At 38.0% G+C, this 18826-nt stretch overlaps 1 protein-coding gene across 2 annotated transcripts in view; it reads right to left on the bottom strand.

The window, feature by feature from the left end:
- The window catches only part of NEBL (nebulette), a gene marked incomplete at both ends in the record, with an annotated part of 303643 nt that overhangs the window by 144575 nt on the left and 140242 nt on the right, over positions 1 to 18826 (bottom strand). The gene's annotated exons all lie outside the window — the stretch shown is intronic.

Here is an 18826-nt window from a genome sequence, read left to right as displayed (position 1 = left end):
TAAAATAGGCCACACCTAGTGATTAAAAGACTTCAAGCACATGGGTTGGCATACTGTGTACCTAAGATTTTTTTGGTATTTAAATACACTTCGTTTCTAATTACAACCCAGTGAAGCTGAATTTTAGAATTTCCTCAGGGGACTGGAATAGCTAATGCTTAATCTTACTAGCGCCCCATCTCCTATTATTAACATAATGACAATAACTGCAACACCAGTTAAATATTCTGCTTATTAATGTCTATGAAGATTCCATCACTTTGACTGTTTTATTTCTTTAAAACCTAACTGTCAAGAAATTGAAAAATATATTTTTGATAACCCATATAATCCCCATTTTACTTTCATAATTATCAGTCTCAAATAATGCTTAAATTAAGAATTAACATTTAGGGTAGTTAATAAGAACATGATTTTGTAAGTGTAACTTTCTGCATAAATTTAAAAAGTTCACTTAGGCTCAGAATGACTGTTTGTGTAGTTAGATCTGCAATTACTCAGTTCTCTCAGGCATGATTGTCCTTTAGGCTAGTAGAAGATTTCCCATTACCAGAAAAGCTTGAAAGAAAAAAAAAAATATCCCAGATGAGAAAAAACAGAAAGATTCACATACTCTCATCACTTTTAGTTTAAGAATCTCTAATTTTTAAAGAATATCTAATTTCTCTCCCCATTTTCATTTAAATTTATAGAATTAGTAAAACCCTCTGTTTTACTATTTCCATAAATTAAAGGACATATAAACCACATTATTTTTCTTCCAAAGAAAATGTTGAATGAGATCAGCCTTCTATCCCTCAATCCCCCAACATGTGAGAAAACACACACCTCAGTACATTCTCCATGTTTTATGCCAAACTAAGCAGGGAAGCCATTTATCTTTGCTTGAAATAAGCACTCGGGAGCAGAGTATGCAAAATAATAAAAGAAAGATGGTAAAGTTATCATAGCAACAGGCATGAAGACGTAAGAAGAAAATCTATAAGCCAAGTTCTAACATCCCTAATACCCTTTCAGAGAAGGCAGTTACATCTTCCTTTTGTGATTAGCTTGTTTGTTTGTTTGTTTAATGGCAATTTCCAAGAAAGAAGTGAAAAGAAAAACCATTAAATTCCAGAATCATAGGGTTTCAGTTGATTGTTGATGAATAGTTCTTTCTACAGTCACAAGATACATAAGAATCATCTGATTGTGCTTGTCTAGTTAAATGACTATTTTGAAGCATATACAATCATCTCCGTAAGTGGGCTTTGCAGAGTTTTATAAGATGTTTATTCCTTGTTAATGGTGCAATCCACAGCCATGCCTCATATACTCTTGGTACAAACATAAGCACAAATGCACCCTGTCTATCCACACTGCATACCTGTCTCTTTTTCCTACTCCCACCCACTTACATACCATCTCTCTACTTAGGCCTAATGTTAAATGCTATATCTGATGGTTCAGTCTGATTCTGAGAGGCAAGTAGATATAAAAAGAGAGCAGAGAACAGAGGGAAATAAAAGGATTCTTCTCTCCAGTCACATGTATCTTGTTTGCCCTCATAGCACAACCATAAGCCAAAGAGAATGGGGCAGGAAGGTCACAGGAGGGGGGAGTACAGAATTAAGACATAATCCCTATCAGAACCACCCACATTGCTGCAAATGGTATGAGTTTATCTTTTTTGATCATTAAATAGTATTCCATCTTCTTGATCCGTTCATATGTTTGGGGCATTTAGGTTGTTTCCATATCTTAGCTATTGTAAATAGTGCTGCAATAAATACAAGAGTGCAGGTTTCCTTTTGAATTAGTGTTTTTGCGTCCTTTGGTTAGACTCGTAGGAGTGAAATCACTGGGTCATATGATAGATCCATTTTTAGAATTTTGAGGATCCTTCACACAGCTTCCCATAGTGGTTGGATCAGCTTGCATTACCATCAGCAGTCATAGATTGATTGACCATGTGTGGCTTTGTTTCTGGGTTTTCAATTTGATTCCATTGGTCTGTGTGTCTGTTTTGTTCCAGTACCATGCTTTTTTTTATATTATAGCTTTGTAATATAGTTTCAAGTTTGGGAGTGTGATACCTCCTTCTTCCTTTTAGTCAGGAGAGTTTTGGCTATTCTAAGTTTTTTGTGATTCCATATGAATTTCATCAATATTTGTTTTATTTCTTTGAAGAATGTCATTGAGATTTTCATTGGAATTGTATTGGATCTGGAAATTGCTTTTGGATGGCAATGTTGATAATGTTAATTCTTCCAATCCATAAGTAGTGAATGCAAAAAAAAACTAAATTTAAACCCTAATTCTATTCTGTGATCTTAATGTGTTCCATTATCTCTAATACTCCTAATCTTCAGCTATAAAATGGAAAACCAAAATAATATACTACCTAATATTTGGAGGTGTTAAATATGTGAAAGCATAAAGCAAGGACATGCCCTTGTTTATGTGAAAGCATAAAGCAAGGACATGCCCTTGTAGGTTGTTACCACATATCAGTTCCTCCTTCTTACTAACTTTTAGAAATGATTTTGTGGCTTAAGTGCCATCATTACTTCCAAAGTGTGCATGCTCAGTGAAATTTTGTGGCTGAAGTCATCAGCAAGTAGTGCTCACAATTCCCAGAGAGGAAGAGCCTAGACACTAGAGTTGTTTTATTTTTTTTTAATTTATTTATTTTTATATTCCCCATACAATTGCACCCCCCCCTTATTTTCACCCCAACCCCTCCTTTCCCCGCCCCCCCATAGTGGGGCTCTGGTTTATAGCTGTTTCTTGATTCTTAGTTTTTCTTTCTTATAGTTATTCTTCTTCCTGGTCCTTTATTTAGGTTTTCTAGATTCCTGCTATGAGTGAGACCATCCAGTATTCTTCTTTTTCTTTCTGGTTTATTTCGCTGAGCATGATCCCTTCCAGCTCCATCCATGTTGTTACAAATTGCATGTGTTTATCTTTTTGATTGCTGAGTAATATTCCATTGTGTATATGTACCACATCTTCTTGATCCAGTCATCTATTTTGGGGCATTTGGGTTGTTTCCAAAGCTTAGCTATTGTTAATAATGCTGCTATAAACATAGGGGTGCAGGTGCCCTTTGGAATTAATGTTTCTGTGTCCTTTGGGTAAATACCTAGGAGTGGAATTGCTGGATCATATGAAAACTCTGTCTTTGGTAGGTTGAGGAATCTCCACACAGCTTTCCATAGTGGTTGGACCAGTTTGCACTCCCACCAGCAGTGCAGGAGAGTTCCTTTTTCTCCACATCCTTGCCAACATTTGTTGTTGCTAGTTTTTTTAATATGTGCCATTCTCACTAGTGTAAGATGGTATCCAAAGAGGAAATGCAAATGGCCAACAGGCATATGAAAAAATGTTCAACATCACTTGTAATCAGGGAAATGCAAATCAAAACTACTAGAGTTGTTTTAGCCCAGCTTAAGAAAGAGACTCACATGGGCCTCCCCTGGTGGCAGAGGCTGAGCATCTCACTGTTAAGGTGTCCGCAGCCTCTGCAGCGCCAGTTTGATCCCAGCCTGCCAGTGAGGGTCCCACATGGCGAGCAGACCTCTCCTGTCTCGCCCACTTCTCCCCTCAGCAGTGTATTTCGTCGGTCTGTCTGTTCTGCTCTCCACTCTGTCTCTGGTGAATCCTCTCACCCTCCCACACATCTGGCCTGTACCCCGGTTCTTGTATAAATAAATAAATAAAATCTTAAAAAAAAAAAAAAGAAAAAGACTCACAGTGAGTAAAAAAGAGGACTTTTGAAAAGCAACATAATGGACAGAGTAGCAAAATGAATTATTTGCTAATTCTAAGATCTAAGTTCTCTGCTCCAAATTCTATAAGTACCATAATTATGATAATGATGATGATGATGATGATAACGATGATGACAGTGACATAAACAATGAGCAAGATGAAAACTACTAATGAGACAGACCATTCTTTTAAAGTCATTTCTAAAGAAAGAAGCCAAGTGGAAACAGACTGGTAAACTATTGAATAAGCTGAAAGGAAATGAAGTGAGTAGCAAAGATGGGCACAGCCTACATCTCACACCTCTATTCCCAAGTAAGCCCCTTTCCAAAGATACCCTCAACCATGAGCTTCTGGGACACAGACTGATATGTTCATAATAGCAGTGTTTGTCTTATCAAAAATACTGGAAATGATGTAAATAATTCTCTATTCTACAGGAGAATAAATTATTGTATATTCATGCAATGTGGTATTACCCAGGAGAGAAAATAAATGAACTACAGCTACATGGGTCCATACGGATGAGTCTCAGAAACACTTTGAAGGTGGAAAAAAGGCAACGAATATACACACCCATCTAAATAAATGAGGAGAGAAAAGATTTGATGTGCATGATAGCCAGGGGGGTAGTGAGGTCATTCATATGGATACACAGGCAGCTTTAGTGTTCTCACTGATGTTCAGGTTCTTAAATTGGAAGGTGGATTCATGCATGATCCTTTTACTAGCATACTGTAAAACTTACATGTGTGCTATATTATTCTCTTTTATTGATCAATTAATTATTTTACAAATAAAACATTTTAAAGGAAAGCAAGGAGAGAGTTTTAAACCCTGAGATGGGGAAACTGAAGTTCCCAGAGGTTAAACAATGGGCTAAGCACCCACTTTTACTACAACTATTCCTCATTAGTCCAAGCTTGGGATCCCTGTATACCACATTTCCACACTATCAATTTCTGCTTTTCCTACCTTTTGCTTCAATTCAATCTTTGCCAATATATAGTTCTTCAAGATGAAGAAACTTCAAGCAATTCTCACTTGTCAGATATAAAAAACTCAATTCTTGTCTTTATTTTTTTTTTCAATTCTTGTCTTTAAACCTGACGGAAAATATCAACTGAATTCCTGGTTCTCATGTTTTTTCTCTATTCTTCTACTTAAGATTTTTGTTTAACCTCTGGGAACTTCAATTATATAACCAGAATAACTCATGTTATTCTACTCTTTATTTCACACATTTAAGTCTTCATCTCATTCAATGACATCAATGACCAATGTTATCATCTTTCAAGACATGATGAATACCTTATATTTCTTCAAGGGGACATTGTAAGCATTACATCATTTTAAGCTACATCCAAAATTCTTAGTTTGGTCTGCAAAATTTAGCACTCAATTATGTATTAGCTTATATAGTTCAGTGGATTTTAAAGTACTGAAGAATGTGGACCAGATGCTTCTTACGAAGTCACTGTACTTTGCTTGATACTAACCAGATTTTAAAAGCTTAATAACTATTTCATGACTGATTACTATCTAGTGTTATTTTTTTTTATCTAAAAATGCATAAGGGCCTCCCTGGTGGTGCAAGGGGTTAAGCGCCACACTATGAGGCAATCCACAGCCTCTGCAATACAAGTTCAATACCTGGCCGGCCAGGGAGAAACCTACATGGCGCAGCAGACCTCTCCTTCCTCACCTGCTGCTCCCCTCAGCAGTGTATTTCAGTCAGTCTGCTGTTCTGTTACCCACCTTGTCTCTGGTGAGTCCTCTCACCCCCCTGCATCTCTGGCCTGTACCCCAGCTCTTGTATGCATAAATAAATAAATCTTAAAAAATGCATAAAATTGACTAATCTCACAATGCTAGATGGGAATTAAACAACTACAAAGGGAAATCTAATTAACAACTTTTTTTAAGGTAACATTCATTTTAACAAATGTTAAGTCAAATGAGATGAAAAGCAAATTAGCTTTTTTATAAATTAATCTCATAATTTGTAAATTTATGGTTCATTAAATAAAATTAAATGTTTAATTACCTCTTTAAATATGATTAAAAAGCATTTAAAATGATTTTCATAGATTTCTGAGCCTTAAATTGGCCTTCCACTGCACTCACAGGCGTACTTACTGATATTTACAGATTAGTCAGTTTTCTGTGTATATTCACAATCCAACTATATTAGATTTGGAATTCCTTTGCTTAAAAAACATTTGAGGTGGCCTCCCTGGTGGTGCAGGAGGTTGAGCACAGCACTGTGAAGCTGTTTGCAGCCTCTGCAGTGTCGATTCCATCCCCGCCAGCCTCGGAGCAACCCACATGGTGCGGCAGACCTCTCCTGTCTCACCCACTGCTCCCCTCAGCAGTGTATTTTGTCAGTCTGCCTGTTCTGTTCCCCACTCTGTCTCTGGTGAATCCTCTCACCCTCCCATGCATCTGGCCTATACACGGGTTCTAGTATAAATAAATAAATTTTTTTAAAAAAATTTATATTTAAATTTTATCCTAAAAAAATACTCAGAAAACATAATTTCTCAAGAGGATACTTAAGATTACCCTTAAGACACTAAAATGTAGCTTAGTAGTCAACAGGTCAGACTCAAGAATTTGGCAAATCTCTTACTAGCTGTGTGACCTCAGGCAAGTTACTCATTCTCTCTGAGCCTGTTTCCTCATGTACAAAATAAATATAACTGTAGTATGATATTGACTGCCCCTTTGGGAGAAGCCAGTGAAATGATAATGAGAAGACCTGGCGCTGTTACCTCTCCTAAGCCCCAGGGCTGCCCTGAGCCCTCAACATATCCCAAGGCAGAGGCACGATGGGAAGGGAGAGGTTGGTACCCGATTCCCTCAGCCATGCGGTGGCTTGCAGGAGCAACACATGGAGAGAACTCATTGGACCACATGGGCCAGGCACTTGGCCACCTGCACTTGGGAGCGTCTTCAGCCTTTTGAGGATCAAAATAGGGTATACACACTAAGTAAAATAAGTCAGAAAGTAAAAGACAATGACAGGGCAGTTTTGCTTTGTGGAATATTAATAACCAAAGAAAACCAAATGACGAAATAACAAAAATAACTCTTAGACTATTGAAAAAAAAAAAAAAAACACGGAGGTTATCAGAGGGAAGGAGAAGAGGGGAAGGAACAGGAGAAAGTGGGGTTCATGGAACCATGCAGGGTATGGGGGGCTTTTGTGGAGAGAATGAAACAATGCACATGTGGAGGTGTGAAGCTCTACCCCCCAAAATTAATCCTTTTTTTTTAAAAAAAAAAGGTAAGTCAGTAAAATTTGACTTAAAAAACAATGTAAATAAATTAAATGAAAGTTAAAATCTACTATTACTGATATTATTCTTCTGACTAATCCTAATAGGTATGCATTTTAATGCCCAGTTATTAATAAAGAAGGGAATATGAGGTGTTAACAGAGCTAATAGGGAGCAGAAATCTCCCTGTGCATCTCCCTAGATGCCATCTTTAAATTCATCTGACAATCAAAATAGTACAAAAATGAAAACTAAGTCCTAAAATCAGAAGAGAGAAATGTGGAACCAATTTATTATTTCTTAGTGAAGGATGCCAGATTTACATAACTTAAGTTTCATCTAATTCATTATTTGTTGGTGCCACAAAAAAGGACAAAAATTTTCATCCCAAATGATGTTTAGCACAGCCAACCTTTTCATTTTAAAATGTATTTTCAGATATTTCATTTGAAGGAAAAAAAAATGTTTTCATTCTCTACTCGTAAGGATCAGGCCAGGGGAGGAGAATGCCATTGCCAATTCTAAGTAAAACATGTTATCTACAATTAATGAAAAAAAATGGGGCCTAAACTATAAATGCATAAGGCATGTTTTTACCAAGAATTTCACAAGAGAAAAATGTAACTAATCCATCTAATTCCGCCTATGAGTTATAAGTTACTCTGTGGAGAAAATTTAGGCATTTGGTGAGAGTGATTGATTTTTTCAGGAAACTAAAGTATCATCCAATTACCTATTCAGGCACCAAAGGGGTAAAAATAATTAATATCCTAATACCTGGTAAAGTCCTGAAGAATAATTAACTTACAGAGCCTGAGTATTGCTGATTTATGTTGCCATATTACTTTTTAAACACTTAATAATTCAGACATATTATGAATTTTTATTTCTGGACATATGTTCTCTTAACTATTAATCCTTTGGAGAGATCCAGTCTCATCCCATTACATGATTAACATTTTTAAATATAAATAGCCTAATTCACACACAGAGTAGAATATTATTGAAATTATTTTGAATGAGAAGATATCATGCAAGGTTAAATTAAGGGAAGGATAAAATATTACAACAGGAAACATTCCCAAATGCATATTCTGAATTATATAAAGTATTAGGAAACAGATAATTTCTAGTTAGGAAAAAGTTAATTAGGAAATCAGGAATTAAGAAAAGAAAGCTAGGGCCTCCACAGTGGCGCAGCGGTTGAGCGCTGGGTTGCGAAGCTGCCCGCAGCCTCTGCGGCGCAGGTTCGATCCCTGGCTGCTCCCCGGCCACCAGAGGAGGGTCCCACATGGCGTGCAGACCTCTTCTGCTGCCCGCTGTTCCCCTCAGCGGTGTACTTCGGTCCTTCTGCCTGCTCTGCTTCCCGCTCTGGCTCTGGTGAATTCTCTCACCCTCCCGCGCTTCTGACTGTACCCAGTGCTTGTATAAACAAAACAAGCAAACAAATAAAATAAATAAATAAATAAAAAGAAAAGAAAGCTACATCCAAACTAAGTGAAGAAAAGAAATAAAAAGAGGTGCCTCCCTGGTGGCACAAGGGATTAAGCACGGTACTATGAAGCTAGCCACAGCCTCTGCAGCACGAGTTCTATCCCCGGCGAGGGAGCTACCCACATGGTGCAGCAGACCTCTCCTAGCTCACCCACTGCTCCCCTCAGCAATGTATTGCAGTCAGTCTGCCTGTTCTGTTCTGGTGAATCCTCTCACACAAGCCCCCCACACCTCTGGCCTATACCCCAGTTCTTGGATGCAGAAATCAATCCTTAAAAAAAAAAAGAAATAAAAATAAAATCAAGAATCAAGCAAATGTAAACAAAAAGAGCTGAACCTACACAAAACAGTTATAAAAGTGAAAATAAACTGCTCTTAATCTCAAAGAAGCATAGATGATGAAAGTGACAGATGATTCCTCCCTTTTCTTACATATGCCTGCTCCCTAACAGATTGATAGTGTCATTAAAATTGGTCCTAACAACCCTTCCACACCTGTGATGGTATTCTCCATCAGGAAACACCCACTGTTTCTCTATAAGAAAACATGCTTCTTCCACGTCTACAAAACTGCAAAAGGGAAAGTAAAAACTGTAATATGGCAAGGAAAAACAAAAAATAATGCAAAAGAAAAGTAAATCTAAATGCATTGGACTTAATATGCACACACACGGCACTAAGCAAAGCTCCCATGACAGATGACAGAAAAACTCCTGGACCTCAGCAAGTCATTTTAATTAAAAAAAATTAAAGATTAAATCCTTAATGCAAAATTTTATTTAAAACATAAATCTAGAAATTTTTACAGGTTATTAATATATTCATGTTACAACTAGAAACTATTAGAAAGATATTACAAGTATTGAAAAATAATGTGGAAAATGATGGATTCTTACACTTCTTAGTTAACAGTGAGAGTTTCACATTGATTACCGGTGTCAGTTTGAGAAATGCAGGCTTGTTGCCTCCCTGCTATATAATAGCAACTATGGCTTATTAAAAACCTACAAGGCATGGGGACACTAGGACTTAACTATCTTGCTTAATTTTCAAAACCACTCTATGAAAGAGAGATCTATTTTACCATTTTCATATATGAGAAATGTAATGGGAACTACAATTAAGTACAGAGGAAGCAAGTCTCTCCCTGTGATAACTAAACCTCTATGACATAAAAATTGCAACTATTGTCAGCCATGTTTGCCACCTCCAGAACTCAGAGGGGCAGAGATGCAGCCCATCACAAAAAGGAAGTCCTGGTTGGTGGCATTTGAGTTCTAATCCCACTGTTCCTGAAACCCAAACAGACACATTACTGCCCTTGGAATTTCGTACCCTAATATGCTCAAAATAAATTGTTTGATTCAAATTAATGAGGGTTGGGTTTTCTATCACTTGCCACCAAGAATTCTAATTAATACAGGAAGTTGCAGTGCAGTGGTGAAGACACAAAGCCATCTGGTGAGTAGTAGAATCAAGATTTAAAACCAGATCTGCTGTCTCCAAAGCCTTTGCTCTTTTTTACCATATCAAGCTATAAGATGGTAATTCAAACATTTTATAAATTTCATATGTAGATTGATACATAATTTTAATGAAAATATACTATTGTTTCTTTTAAAGGACTAGACTATTTTAAACAACGGTTTAAATCATTTTAAACTGTTCTTATACATTACACACATTAGCCTTTTTGGAATTTTAATGGGTAAGCATAATACTAATTAGATACTAGTAAGTGTTTATCAAATCAGTGGGTAAATAACTAAGGTGACTACCTCAAAATATAGCTTTAAAATAATTGCCATCTTAAATAAAGCCCCAACTTAGGAAATTTTATAGATCATTCGATATTTTTACTTTTAAATTAACTCTGATTTCCCACGGGGAAAAAAAATAGGTGCTAATCCAAGAAGAATCCCAAATTTAACTTTAACGTTATAATTAGAATAGGTCTGCACATGGATTAATATATTATCTTTGTTGCATTTCTATGAAGTTTCAGGCTTTGTGATTCAGTTTAATGTTGTAGTATTACAGGTGCAGTAATACTGTTCTCTTATTGACCTAAAAGTGCCTCTTTGGATCTAAAGACACAGACAGGGTCCAGATGAGGATCACTTTCCCAAAGAGATTCAGGGATTTTCTTTTCTCTTTAGAATTAACATTTTTTTGCAATGTAGACATAAAGAAGAACTTGATTTCATAATTACAAAGAGCAAGAAGGGAGGAAATGGGATTCTAAAAGTGAGGAAAGTAGGAGAGAGAGGCCAGCTTGCATTGACATGGATAAGTGTTTCAACTTCTCTGAATAATCCTAATTTTGGAACAGTGTTCTGCCTAAGCCCATGAATGTCTCACTTATACATTTCACAGTCTATGAGAGTACAGCTATTTGAGAAGCAGGAATAAGTTGGCATTGCCAAAGAGCCAGGTGGTTCCACTGTTTGGAAACCATCTGGTCTGAGTTTTCTCTTTGTCAGCGCCATCAATACTTCAGTAGCAAGAGCTATTCTAGGAATTGTGTGTGTTTCGTTTCTTTAAATAAACTCAAACAAAACTACCCTAAATTTAAATTCATTATTTCTTTGAATTGTGCTTGCAGAATATAAAACCCCTGTCAAGATGAGTTATCTTGAACACCAACATTCATTCCATAACTTCACAAAACTGAGTGGCAAAGTGCTAAAAGTATGCTTACAACTCCCGACGCAGCTCTTGGTCATGTTAACCTTTAAAGGCTAAAGCCTGCCCACCCTACCACTAGCAAAATGAGGAATTTTCTGCTGAGTTAGATGCCAAGGCAAAGCTATCTATTCTATGTGGACTGTACAGAGATTTAGCTATTGGGGAAAACTCAGAAGTGCTTAGGAACTTAACCTATTAATCAGACTGACTCATCATCCAACAGAAATATAATAAGTCATTGAGCAAATTGTTGCCTCGAATGCAGAACACAGAACCACAAACTTGCTGCAAAGCACCGGGCTCTGACCTTTATCTAAAAGAAAGACACATAGCTTACTAAAAATACTAGGTTCTCTGATTACACATATGTGAACTGACACTGGCATTAATAAACTGTGTCTTCTAAGCCCTTAATCTCAGCTTCAAAGATAAAGTTTCCAGATCCAGATGTTTTTATCAGAATACCCAAAGTCAAATCTCCCTAAATGCCAGCATCTACCCTCCAAAGGCAAACCTCTATTTCATTGCCCTTTAGATAGAAGCCGGAAGTCACCATGTCACATTCACTTAAGAAGGGACAAATTAAAGAGGTTAAAGTACTGACCTAAAGTTAAAAGAGAAAGAAAGTGAGGCTGGAAAGGACTTCACTCCTTTCTATCAGCAGGTCACCCCCATCCCCTCTCTCGGCACCAATGTTTGACTTGTCAAAATTGCTTTGCTGCATCTATACTTGACATCTAAATCATTTGACAGGCACATAACCTTATCAAATTTCTAGTTATAGTACAAATAGAGGTAACAAACCATAGCCACTGAAATTGATAACAGCTCACACAAAGAGCCGCAAGGCTGTGACTGTGGGAGAGGAGGGAGTCACTACAGGCACCCTGGCTTGGGAGGGCATGTGGGGGGGGGGAGGAGAAGAGGGGGCAGGAAGAAAAGGAGGAGCCTCAGCCAGATAAAGGGAATTCCACCAGGCCCAGTTGCTACTCCAATTCTTCTGCCTGAGATTAAAGCAACCAAAAGGCCCCTTTACTGGGCGTAAAAACCATTGTGAAATCAGTATTGTATGTCTTCTCCAACCAGCATTTAAATTTAAAAGGCAAACAGAACAAATGTAGTAGAATGGCACCTGTGGATGTCCTCTGCCAACTACCAGTTGCCTGAACATATTAAGTCAAGTTATGAAGAAAGATTTCTTAATCAGGAGTGCACTGCAAGGAATATAATAAACTCACCCCTGGTTTTGTCTGTAACTCAAGCCAGCTCTCCCTACTCATTTCCAGTATTGGCTCAAGAACACATAGGAGAAAGTGTTTGCCAAGAAGAGTGAAATATTTCGAGGTAAACTATCACATAAAAATGAATGCTAAAGCACAGTATGAAACAGAAATTCCTTTAAAAGTGTTTTCATTATTTTAAAGGTTTTAGGTGCCCAACACTTCTGGATCTACTGTAGAAGAAATTAAGAAAACAACTATGGAAAATATATGTAATCAGTGAGGCAATCCCCTAGTTAAATGACAGACCCCTAAATTAGGTTTAAATCCACCCAACCATAAATATCTCCGCTTCCTAAACACTCCCCTGGCTTGAGACCCTTTAATCCCAGTTCCAGGAAAGGTTCATCCAGAATTAAATAACACTTATCAGTAAATAAAATCCTTTTACTTTTCTAAATGAAGAATGTACAGTATATTGGGAAAATATTACTTACATCCCATTCATGACATTTCCAGGGAAAGTTCACAAGTTAATTTGCAGGTCTTCAGCTTCTCACTCCTTTCCCTCCACCTCATCCCATCCAACTCCTACCTTAAAAAATCCAATTTTTCTCTCCTCAGCATCTCAAATCTAATCCACTCCCCTGCCACTCCCAACTCAAGCCATCATCCTCATTCAGATGACTGTAATCCCTTCCTACTAACCCCTCAGCCTATGTTTTCTTTGCAATCTGTATTCAGTGAGCTTTCCAAACTGGAAACCCCCATTTCTTTCTCTTCATGTTTAATTTCATTTCGTGCCACAGCAGTTTCCCCAAAAACCTAACGTACCTAAATGAATGTTAGAGAATTATAATTATAAAACTGTTAAAGGATATTTCATACTGGACTTACATCTGAGTTTTGTTTGTTTTTTTTTTTTTTAAAAAAAAAGAAAGAAATTGAGGGGATGGGGGCCTCCCTGGTGGCGCAGAGGTTGAGCGCTGGGTTGTGAAGCTGCCCGCGGCCTCTGCGGCACCGGTTCGATCCCCGCTGCTCCCCGGCCACCGGAGGAGGGTCCCACATGGCGCGCAGACCTCTCCTGCCGCCCGCTGCTCCCCTCAGCAGTGTACTTCGGTCCTTCTGCCTGCTCTGCTCCCCGCTCTGGCTCTGGTGAATTCTCTCGCCCTCCCACGCTTCTGACTGTACCCAGTGTTTGTATGAACAAATAAATAAATAAATCTTTAAAAAAAAAAAAAAAAAAAGAAATTGAGGGGATGACTATGAAAATAATAAAAATGCATTTACCTAAAGAGAGAACAGCTTTGTTCAAGATCAACACAACAACAACAAAAAAAAAAAAAACCAAACTCAGTTAAGTAAGTATATCAACTTCCAGAACACTCATTCCAGGCTCATTCAAGCTATCACAAACCATAAGAAGCATAAAAAAAGAAAATCTGTAGTTTAGATATGTCGATTTCTTTCCTGATATGGAAAATAATAGTGAAGTGCCTTCAAAATGCTAAATGAAGTTTATTTCACTAGGAAGGTCACCATAATTATCTTTTACTTACAGAGGAAGAAGTTTGGAAATAGTCCCAGGCAGACTATTGATCAAGTGTGAAGGTAGAATGTTTCTAGACGTGTAAGGACTCAAAATTTGCTAAGCATGCATCTTTTCTCAAAAAAAAATAAAAAATAAAAAACCACAATTGAAAGGATGTATTCCAACAAAATGAGGAAGTAAGCCAAGAAAGAAGGCAGCAGGAAAAACAGTATCTAATTGTTGAGAAAAATAATAATAAAGGCAGGGGGAGAGGAAATGGGGAGAATGGGGAGATGGGCAGGGTTGTACATAAAATGAAGAGAAAAAGCAGTCCAGGTTAGCATAGGGAACCAAAGGTTCTGGGAGGGAAATCGCCAGGAAAAAAAAATCACAGAACTGATATGGTATCTAATGTATTTGAGTTTACTGAAAGGAGCTTAAAACTGTCAGAGTGTGAAGTTAAAACAGACACAAAGGAAATCAGCAGCTACAAGAAAAAAGAAAAAAAGATTTTCAAGAAAGTATAATCAGGAACAATATTTAAATAGTCCAAGGAACATCAATACTGAGTACTGAAAACAAAATATAATTGATAGCCCTGTATTGGGTGGCTGGGAAGGTGGATGGTTTAAAAAGGGATAAATCTTTTCCTTCCGTATTGAAAGGTCAACAGGTAACATCTAAAAATTGTCTAAGGCTAAAAAAATAGCAATATATGCATGGTATTTAGAAACAGACAAGGCCAGGAAGAAAAACAATCTAACCAGAGTCTGTTCCTGGAGAGAAGAGACTAGAGGTCTCTTCAGATAGGGACTGCTGTATTTTGTTATAATCATAAATTGTGTACTTGTAGTACTCTGATAAAAACTTACAATACATATGCCATTCAAAAACACTTTAAAGTAGAAAGACGTAATGTACTTTCCCCCACTTTTGTGCTAACTTTTCAAACTGAGGTTTGTAAATTCTTTTACTGAGAAGTAATCCATGGGAAAGATAAATCTAGATATGATGCAATTGTTCCCCTTAGTGATAAGGCCTGGCTGGCAATTAGCATATTTATCAGATATTCCTTCACTAATACTATCAATCAACAATAGTCAGGGAAACACAGTCTTCATTTCACATGGCAAATACCTGTGTGGTGATTATGAGTCATTGACTAGACCTGGTTCATTTACATGTGATTAAAAATATGACATTGATAGAAAATAGTGTAGGGGTTGGGTATAATTATTATATTCACATGTCATTTGAGAAGGGGCTAAGTGATACCTTTGTCCAGCTCTGGTGGTTCACAAAGCCCAGAAGAGAGAGAGACAGGAAAACAAAAAACTTGAGTGCTTGAGAAAGTAGAAAGAAACTGAATGACAAGTAGCTAAAGAAGCAGGAAAGGAAGCAGGCAGGTGGCCCAGCATCTTGAGCACACACACTGTGTGTGTCTAGGTTACGCGGGTATAGTGTACCTAGGATGGACATGGCAGGTGGCAGTGGTGGCCGCCGTCATTCACCAGTGCCCCTTCTGGTAAATTTGGCAAACTGTCCACAGGGGCCAGAAAAACAAGACTCTCTCATACCTCAAGAACAGGATGACAAGGAATCTGCACTGTCGATACCACCCTGAATTTTAGAAATGGCAGGGGTTAGAGGTTTAGGGATGACCATACCTGGCTCTTCATGCTGCATTCCCTAGCAAGAGTTAGCTAATTTTGATTTAAGGATTGGCAGTTTTTGCGTCTTCTTATGCATATTTAAAATTTACTATTTCTCCCTTCTAACAGCCAAGAATTTAGTATTTTCCCAAGTCTGATCAGAACTGTGCTCAAAATATTCCACTGTCACTTCAGAGTCATCCTATACTATTCACAGCTCCTCACCTCACTGAATTCATACCTCACTAAAATCCTGTGTACACTACCGCTCTCCTCCACTTTAACACACAAGTGATTTCACCTACTGTCTTATTACTTGGGTACAGAGCTCATGCACTGGGAGGAGCAAAGGTTACACTGAGAACACAGAGTTCAAAAATAGGTATATTGGTTCAGGGACGAATCCCGCCCAAGGAGCAGTGAGCCCAAAGCAGCTTGAAATGCCAGCAGAGCCACTCCCAGAAGGCATTTTAACGCCAGCGTCACGAATGCAGGAAAATGGTTTGTCTCGCTCCCTTTCTAATGGTATGAAATAAAATCTATTACATCTTACAATAAATACAAAATTACAGAAACGTTACTTTACAGGGCCTCCCTGGTGGCACAGGTGGTTGCACACAGCGCTGTAAAGCTGTCCGCAGCCTCTGCAGTGCTGGCTTATCCCCGCCGGCCGTGGAGCTACCCACATGGCATGGCAGACCACTCCTGTCTCACTCGCTGCTCCCCTAGGCAATGTATTTTGGTCAGTCTGCCTGTTCTGTTCCCCGCTCTGCCTCTGGTGAATCCTCTCACCTCCCGTACATCTGGCCTGTACCCCGTTCTTGTATAAATAAATAAATCTTTTTTTAAAAAACGATTATAAGGTGAAAAACAAAATAACAATATTATTATTAGCATTTGTTATTCTTTTTTTTAAAAGATTTATTTATTTATTTATTTATTTATACAAGCACTGGGTATAGTCAGAAGCATGGGAAGGTGAGAGAATTCACCAGAGCCAGAGCAGGGAACAGAACAGGCAGACTGACGAAATACACTGCTGAGGGGAGCAGGGGCAAGATGAGGGAGGTCTGTCGCACCATGTGGGACCCTTGCAGGCTGGCTGGGGATCGAACTGGTGCTGCAGAGCAAGCAGCTTTGCAGCTTTGCAGCCCCGCGCTCAACCGCTGCGCCACCAGGGGAGGCCCAGCATTTGTTATTCTTTAACCACCCAACATGCTCTTCTTTCAGAAACCGCACCCTCATTTTCTTTTGAAAACTCAGCATAGTCCAACTCTTCCCAAAGGTGGATAAAGCGACTAAGAAGTGGCCCCAGCCAGTACTGCGTTCCCTGCCTCAGTGAATGGATGGGTGATGGACGCAATATCCAACCAGGGCCAGAGAAACAGAATGGTGGGGGCCTCCCTTCCTGGGGGAGGGCACGCTGTAAGCTGAAGGGGTGGCAGATATCTTGTGGCTACCTAAGGTAAACCAGCCTGAAAATGGAGTTGTCACAGAAGATACAGAATTGAGAGATGGGGAGAAACTAAACCCTGAAAATATCCTCTGAGCCCCTACAGGCAGCCCTGTTTTACATTCAGCCTCACCCCTGAGTTCCTCATGCACCTGAGCCCACAATCCCAATGCCTGATGGAATTGTGTTTTCTGGCACTTACAATAAAAAGAGGTCTAATTGATATGCTCATATACATTTTGTTAGCATATAAAATATCTAAATGGATTTTAGAGCCTTCCAGATTACTTTCCTCTCAGTATCGTACCTTTCATCTGTCAGGCTAAGGCTTAACACAGCTGTTTGTGATCAAAGCTCAATTACCTACACTAACAGAAAAGTGGTTCAGATAATCCTAAACAGTGGATACTTGAAAATCATTTACATATGGTTTAGGAATTCATCATGTAGTTCAAGAAACAAAAAATTGTGAAACATTGTTTAAATATTTTTAACAACTCCTCAGCTGGGAGTTCCCTCCCCCAAATGACTGCAGATAAGCAGAGAACAGTAAAACTTGGGCAAGAATTCTGTTTTCCAGAACTTGCTGAGATGTTACAATTTGAGCTGTTGGTGATAACTACAATTACCAAAGCATAGTAAACAATAATATAACTAAAATGTTATTTAAATCAACTTTCAGAAGAGGGACTAATTCTACCAAATGACTGAAATCAAGAGAACGGTGACTTAAGTGTGTATATTCACTGTCTGTACATGCTATTAAGAGATTTTTTTCTTCGTTACGTGAAATTCCTCAAAACCTAAGAACAGGATTGGCAAGCATCCCATTTAAACTATTTCGAGTAACTTTTCATCACTTAGCACATAGTAGGTATTCAAAATTCTTATAATCTTCTTCCCCCCGAAAAAAATAACTTTCCTCACTATCTTTTGTATTTTCTAGCCATTTGATACTTTATTTTTCCATCATACTTTTGTCTAGAAATGTCCATGTAAAGAAATAACAGAAAAATCAGGGCAATCATGTCTTAAGCAGGAATGGCAGACTTTACATGAATTGAATAGATACACTATACACTTAATCTTCAAATGGATCATAAAACCGAAGAACTTTCACTATAATGTTATATGTTTAATCTAATGTCAATACGGAAAATGCTAAGGCTGGAAGTTGCTGTCTGGATGGAGAGAGACTCCAAGTCCTGGGAACAGGGTTGACAGCAGTGGATTAAGCTGCTGAAGGAATCCGGATTCTAAACTTGGAGCTACCCCTAATGAACTGTGTGACCTTAACACGTTCCCTGAAAGTAATGTGTCTTTATTTGTAAGGTGAGAAAATGAAATTAGATTAGATGATCTCTATAGGACTCATAGAATGCTAAACATTTATGATTCATTTTATAAAATTATCTAGAGAATTAACCATGAAGATGGTAAGAAAAATTATCCTGAGACAACTTGTAATAATCACCAAATAAAAACAAAATTACTGTGCTTCTTTGTGAAAGTACTTTCTATGCTTTCTAAGGTAAAAAAATGTGCACTGAAGTTCAACCATAGCATAATTTTGATATATTTTAGAATTACTGTCAAAAGTCATCGGTGAAGTAACAGGAGTTTTCTGATTAACCTTTGGCTCACCATAACACTGAACTTAGAAAAGCCTCTTTCCTTAATCATTGCAGTACTCTATAGCAATAAATCAGTTGTTCTCAAATTGCAAAGAGTTGTGCCCAAAATATCTGTTCCTAAGT

Source organism: Talpa europaea, assembly GCF_964194135.1.
Source record: "Talpa europaea genome assembly, chromosome: 14".
Taxonomy (NCBI): domain Eukaryota; kingdom Metazoa; phylum Chordata; class Mammalia; order Eulipotyphla; family Talpidae; genus Talpa; species Talpa europaea.
This window is presented reverse-complemented; position numbering and strand designations above follow the sequence as displayed.